Source organism: Phasianus colchicus, chromosome 3 (assembly GCF_987193195.1).
Source record: "Phasianus colchicus chromosome 3, bPhaCol1.hap1.1, whole genome shotgun sequence".
Taxonomy (NCBI): domain Eukaryota; kingdom Metazoa; phylum Chordata; class Aves; order Galliformes; family Phasianidae; genus Phasianus; species Phasianus colchicus.
In genome coordinates, this window is record NC_143438.1 from 16,662,159 (window position 1) to 16,668,822 (window position 6,664).

At 38.9% G+C, this 6,664-nt stretch overlaps 1 long non-coding RNA gene across 1 annotated transcript; it reads left to right on the top strand.

Moving 5' to 3' along the window:
- The first annotated feature begins 456 nt into the window (after window positions 1-456).
- Window positions 457-3,085, top strand: LOC149918435 (uncharacterized). Its single transcript, XR_016465445.1, has 3 exons — window positions 457-542; window positions 802-980; window positions 2,231-3,085. It is a non-coding gene; the product is annotated as an uncharacterized LOC149918435 (long non-coding RNA).
- The last annotated feature ends 3,579 nt before the right edge of the window (window positions 3,086-6,664 follow it).

Consider the following 6,664-nt stretch of genomic DNA (forward strand, 5'->3'; position numbering starts at 1 on the left):
ATCTAATCGGAACACTTCAGTATCATAAAGTAAAAGCTAGAATTTGGTTTAGAATAAAAGTGGGGAAAATTTTATGACATCAAAAAGACAAATGGCTGTACGAATCAAACAAAAGGAAGAGTAAGAAAATGTCAAAATTGACAAGCTCCTGTGAAAATCACTTTGCCGTATTAACTCAGTTACTGATTTAAAAACAGACTAACTGCATGACCACAGAGAAGGGTATTCTTTTCCAGTACATCATTAATGTAATAGAGAAGGTGAATGATTAAGAGAGATATATATTAAGGGGGAGAAGGAAAAGGAAAGTTGGTACATTTTCTATGAATAAAAACATATTAATCTAATACTATCATAATAGATCCCCATCAAGCTGAATTAAAAACACCTTCATCCCAGAGCAGCAGATTTAAGCAGGGACTAAGTGGTACCAGCTGGTCTTTAGGCCTAAGTGCTTATGAGGCTCCACTTCATAATGGGTCAGAGAGCATAAAGGGCCCTCTGGAGAAGTGCTGGCTTGTTCTCTTTGTGTGCTACTTGTTGTGAGTAATGAGCTTTCTTCATCTTGTTCTGCAAGATGTATTTGCTAATTTAATAAGAGAGAGGGAGAGTGAGATGCTAATAAATAATGCTGCATAGATAGCAAATGATAACACAAACAATAGAAAGCATAGAAGAGAAGCGTGTGTTCCCTGGAGGAGAATTTATTGAACACTGGGATGTAACAATAAGAAGCTATGTTTTCAAATCTCTAAAGGCAGATTTGTGCTGCTCCAGCAGTGCTCAGTAACTTAATTTCAGCTTAAATTTCTAGTGGAATGTGCCTCTGTGTAACTGACTCCCCTGGCCCTGCAAGGCTGCCGCAAGGTATGAGGTGAAGGAAGAGCTGTGGCCTCACTGCCTTGTTTTTTCATAACTCGAGAAGTCTCCCCTTGAGTCATAGCAAGCAGTTCAGATGCAGCCCCAACGGGGAGAACGGGGTAAGGCTTGTCCTCTTTGTTGTCTTTGTTTTCATAATGTGGGAGGAGGGAGAAGAGAAACTCCAAATAAGCCATCCATGCATAAAAACAGGTCACACACCAGAGTGAGTTGGCTTCTGGTACTGATTTTGTTTTGACTAAGTGTCTTTTCCTGAGGTAGTGTCTCTAACATGGTATTTGAGGCATACGTGAGTCAGCCTGTCTGTCCAGATAAACACTGCGCAAGACAAAATCTAGAAGGTATAGGATTTGCCACAATTTCTGTTCTCAATCCTTATGAATTTTTGTATGCCCAAGTTACTACAAGGTCTAACTACCTCATGGTTTCTGTGCACAGTGTGAGCATGACACTAATTCGGTAACATCTAAGGGGCAAATATTGCACCTGAAATGCCTGTTGGAATTAGGATACTTGCTGCCTGCAGCTTCTTCCCAACGCTGGTTCTCTCTCCTGCCTTTCAGCCAATTGAATGCAGCTCCTGCTTCCCACCTAAATTACTGGGAAAAGGACAAAAAGAAAGGAAATGGTGATGTGAAAGATCCCCTTTCCCTGTTTTTATGGTTCAGTGCTTGGATGGAGCAAAAGTTAGCTGAAAAGGGTTCAAAACCTCATCTTCCAGGAGACTGACTTACCTAGAAAAACCCAAGATATTTGGCTTTGAGGAACTATCTGCTTCTATTGAAAATGCTTCCCTCTTGAAGAGAAGGGATAAAAGCGAGAGCAACATTAGCTTATTGAGTAGATATGGGTTGCAATTTTTCTGTTATGGCTAATACAATATGCAGAAACACTTTTGTAAGTAAGAACGGGACTCTGTGTCTCCCTGCTCTTGGATGAGCATCCTTACCAGTGGGTTATACATTAGTGAGAGAGGGAACCAGGGAAGGGCAGGAGAGGGATGTTCAGGATGCTGGTTTAGAATTTGAAATACTCTGCTTAAGTCTCTTTTGCAAGCTGAAGTGATTTGCCTATCGTATAGAAGCTTGTGATGATGCAGTGGCTTGTGCCTAGCTTTCCAATGTCTAGGCTAGCAGTGTAATCACTTCTTCTAGACTCAACAATTGAGTGTACCCACTCTTCCTCTGATCGGTTTCTGGCCTATTTTACAAATATAGGGTTCTCTAAGCAGTAGATGGCCTGCATGTGCATTACAGCTTTATACTGTGGTATGTTTCTTTAAGCAATAATGCTCTTAGCCAAATAATTACTGATTTCCTTTTTTTTTTTTTTTCTTTCCGGACTAAATCAGATTGATAATATTAAAATCAAAACCTACCAAACTTATGATAAGAGAAGACTAGATGTGATCAGCTTCTGATATCTTTATGAGCAGATGCCTTTGTTAAGGACAAATCCTATCAAGAGGAGACAGTGTATACTTCAACCCCCAGCTTCCACATGGGTATCCTTTACAGGAGCGCAACATGCCTTGCAGACTTAGGAATGGGTGGCACTTCTTTTTGTCTGTATAATTAACAATAATCATCCTATCTCCAAAGTTACATGTTACAAAACACATGAGTTCTGTTTCTATAGAGAGAATAACTGTAGATAATCCGAGGTGAAAAAAAGAAGTGAAGTACCGTCTTTGATGTACGTTTACTTCTGAAATCTGCATGCTGGCAGCAACTCAAAAAGTATAATAAAGGAAAAAAATCTTTCTTTTTTCTTCATTTCCATTTGCAAGGGCCAGTGAGATGTTCTGTGTTTTGAATGGAGCTGAAATGAACAATGTACATTATTTTTGTAACAATAATGTATATGCAGTTCGCCTTGCCTTTTTCCCTGCATATTGGAGCTGCTTACCTGAACTTGCAGAGCTGGCAAAAACTGTTATATTTTCAGAACTGTAGCTAAAGAGCAAGGAAAGAAGTAAGGGCTGTGGGGAAAAAGAAGGAAACGTTTGTTCTGTTTTTGTTTTTTTTTTTCTGTGTAAACTTCTGGTGATGCAGCAAAGAATTTTAAAGCAGTTTCAGTATGAGAAATGGCTGTAAAAAAGCCTCATTTTGAGGATTTGTGTTATCACAATAATTTCTGCATTGACTCTATGTACTACTCAAACAAAATCAATGTGTGCATACAATATAAAAAAATGATTAACCTTGTAAATATATCTTGGCATCTGAGGTTCAGACTAGTGGATTACTTTCTTTATTACCATCAGCAGCAGCTTCTTCAAATATACTGGATCCAAAACTATCAGCAGCTGTAAGTGACAAAATGAAATTGAACACTGTAATATGTGTGACGATTTACACTGTCTTAGCTTGATTGTCTCTACAACACTAATGGATTTGCAAAAAAAAATTAAATAGAACATTACAATACACAGCTCAGAAATGCCCTTACTGAAATGCAGTTAGCTGCCAAGTTCTTAATTTCAGAAAAGAAGTTGTGTAGGATATTGTGAGGCTCTTCATCTTGGCTTTGAAGCCATTTTCTTTTGGACTATTCTCATATTAATTAACATGTGAAGTGAGTGTTGCAGCATAGCACCTGAAGGCCAGTTGTGAATGTCTCTGGCAATTCAGGAATTCAGAACATTTCTACCACCAATTTCCTCTCTTAGTGAAGCAGATTTCATCTCATCTACAGTGATATCTCTTTGATAATGTCACAGATTGTTTAATGTGGTTTTAGTCTAGGGCATGTTGATCTCTATAACAATCAATTTTTCCATTCAAGTCCAAAGAATGATTAAGAGAGCCATTCAGAGAAGTTTAACTACATTAACCCTTGCTTTAAGGGATTATGACATTAGAACAAAATAATCTCTGGGGAGGAGAAAAGTCATCCCTCTTACGTGGAGGAATACAAGAAAATGTGCCCATATGTATAGTTAAAAGGCTACATAAGCAAACGGGAAAACAAGCAAAAACAAACAGCCACTGCTGTTTAAGTAATATGCTAAATATCTAACAAATTGGCACTGTGTACATAAGTATGACACCTGACTTGAACATTGCTGTGTAATCGGTCAAATTGATTTTCTCAGGTTTTTGGGCTTGCCCTTAAACTGAGAGCTTCAGGAATGAAACTCAAATCCCAGCCAGCCTGTTTTGTGCAGTTGACACAGTACTGGGAGAGTCTGAATTCACAAGGCCAAATTCCTCTGACATATGTGTTTTTTCTTGTGCAAGTGTATACTCAGCATAGGATTTTCTGAAGTGTTTTTGAGGAAAAAAGCTAAAGTGTGCTTACCTTGAGGTCTACTCTAAGTAAACCAGGAAGGCCTGTCAGAGATAAGGCTGAAAACAAAACAGCTCAGTCCTCAGCAGCAATTGTCCCTCGGCTGGCTCCTCCTGTGCCTCAGTTATGCTTAATATTTATATATAGCTCCTGAATCGCAGAAGATTCCAGTCCTCATTGTACTCCTGAGTTAATCTGAGATATGTTTTCTTTTTTTCCTTCCTTTTCTTGTTTGAGAGGAACCATTCAGGCAATCTTTGTAAGTACTGTTTTTCTAACTCCTTGCTTCTATATCACAAAAATTTATAGACTTGATTTTCCTTTCCATACCTTCTTTCAGTAGGTAGCATATGGCTAGTAACGTCTTCTAGAATAGGTGCTCCTTTTTCTAAATACTTATTCACATCTGTTCTCAAAGCATCATCTTTGACTGCTTGTTTTATTTTTCAAAGAGTGGAAATGTGATGGTTTCTAGCAGACTAATTTATCTGCTTGATATTTTGATGCTCTTTGTTTTCACAGCTCTTGGTTATTTGAGCCATCTACACAATGTGCCTTTATAACAAGGCTCTCTACCTGGACAAAAATGTCTTGCTTCAATTCTGTGGCCTGAATGGGTTTGCCCATGTGCTGTCTGTTGGCCTGTCTCCGTAGCAATAGACAGCCCCATGGGATGTTTGCAACCATCCACGAATCAATTTAGAGTTGGAGTGCTGGCCACTCTTGTTCAGCAATATCTGACTTTCACTTCTGGAAACCTTCTGGAAAAATTCAGTTTACTTTTTCTTTTGATGGTTTCTTTGACTTGTCATATGGGACTCCATACTGCAGTGTTCCATCTTTGTCAGTTTTCCATAACATGATAGGACCCCTCAGTAACTAGATCATACTGATTCTCATTTTCTGGTAACTTATTATGCAGCAAGACTTCTGGGGCATGAACCACCTTCTAAGGTGATGTTCAGAAATTTGTACTTTCTGACTAGTCCATGATCTATTCCAGAATTTTATGTAGTTTGTTTTTCCCAGTTAAGCTCACTGCCGGATCAGTACTACCCACCTACTTGATGTAACATTCATCAAAATGCAAAAGATGAAAGCAGACATTAACAAAGTCCTAAAATTTGATGTACAGCAAGAAAGGGAAAAATTAGACATACAAAGAAAACAGTATTAAAAACTAGAATGTTGACAGTGACTGGCAACAGCAAGTAAGAACTCGTCAAGCCACAGCTAAACTGGTAAAGCAACTATGGATTTGACCAGCATGTGCTAGAATGAGTTTATAGTTACCTTGGGTTCCATGTTGGCTACCAAGAATGATTTTCGTGGATTGATCCCAGCCAACCAGTAAGCCACACCCAGTCACTTGCTCATTCCCTGAAGAAGAATGAAGGAAAGAACTGGATAGACAAAAGCAAATGTTAGCTTGCAGGTCAAGGCACAGTCGGTTTAATAACTAAAGAGGGTGTGAGAAAGAAATGAACAAAAGCACTTCACAGACCAATACTAAATGAGCCTCTAAGCAATAGCAACCTGAGAAAAACTGCCCTCTGCCCCTGTTCTTACAACTGAATATGATGCTATATGGAATGGAATATCTAATTCATCTATTACACTTAGCTCTCCTGTGTCCCTTCTGCCAGTTGCTGGGGACAGAATGGAAAGCAGAGGTCTTGATACTGTGTGATCTCTGTTCTTCTGTGGCTAAAGCACTGGTGTGTTATCAGTGTAACTTTGGTCACAAATCTTAAACGTGGCACTGTATGGTCTGCTGTGAAGCTTAACCTCATTCCAGTCAGACCCAGAATATTTGTATCATCTTGTAGAATAACTGCTAACTCCTTGCTCACATCTCTTTTCAAGACATCTTTTCTGACCACTTGTCTTTTAGTTTTTCAAACTGTAGACATGTCTGTGGTAAAACTAAGCTCCTGAAGAGATGAATTGTTTCCTGTTTTGCAAGAAACAGCAAATCTGTGATGCATACCTAAGAAACCTAGACAAAGCTGATGCATTTATTTTATTACCTGTGGTTAGAGACTTCAGGTGCAGACTATGACTGTTGTTAATGGTGTTTAAACATGGAATCAAAACATAGTTTCTAGCCATTGGAGAAGTTAACATTTCCATACCAGAGCTGATGATAAAAGTGTCTGATTGTAAGTATCTGGTGAACCAACATCAATGTGATTGGCAGCAATTTCAACATACCAAGAGAAGAACTGCTGTTAGCATTCAGTCCTGCAAAAATAGGGCAGATATGACTAAGGAGAGCAGGATTTTGTTCTATGAATGTACACTGGAGGGGAGATAGGGGGTTAAGTCTCACTATGTGTTCAAGGGAAGTCTGACTTGACCCTGATGCTTATAGACAAAGGAGGCATTGGTCCTTGCAGAGACCTGAGGATGTGATTGACCTTTAGTGTGATACAATATGCCTCAACTTCAAGGCACTTTTCTGTGCAAGTGAGCACATTTCAGAAACTCCTTA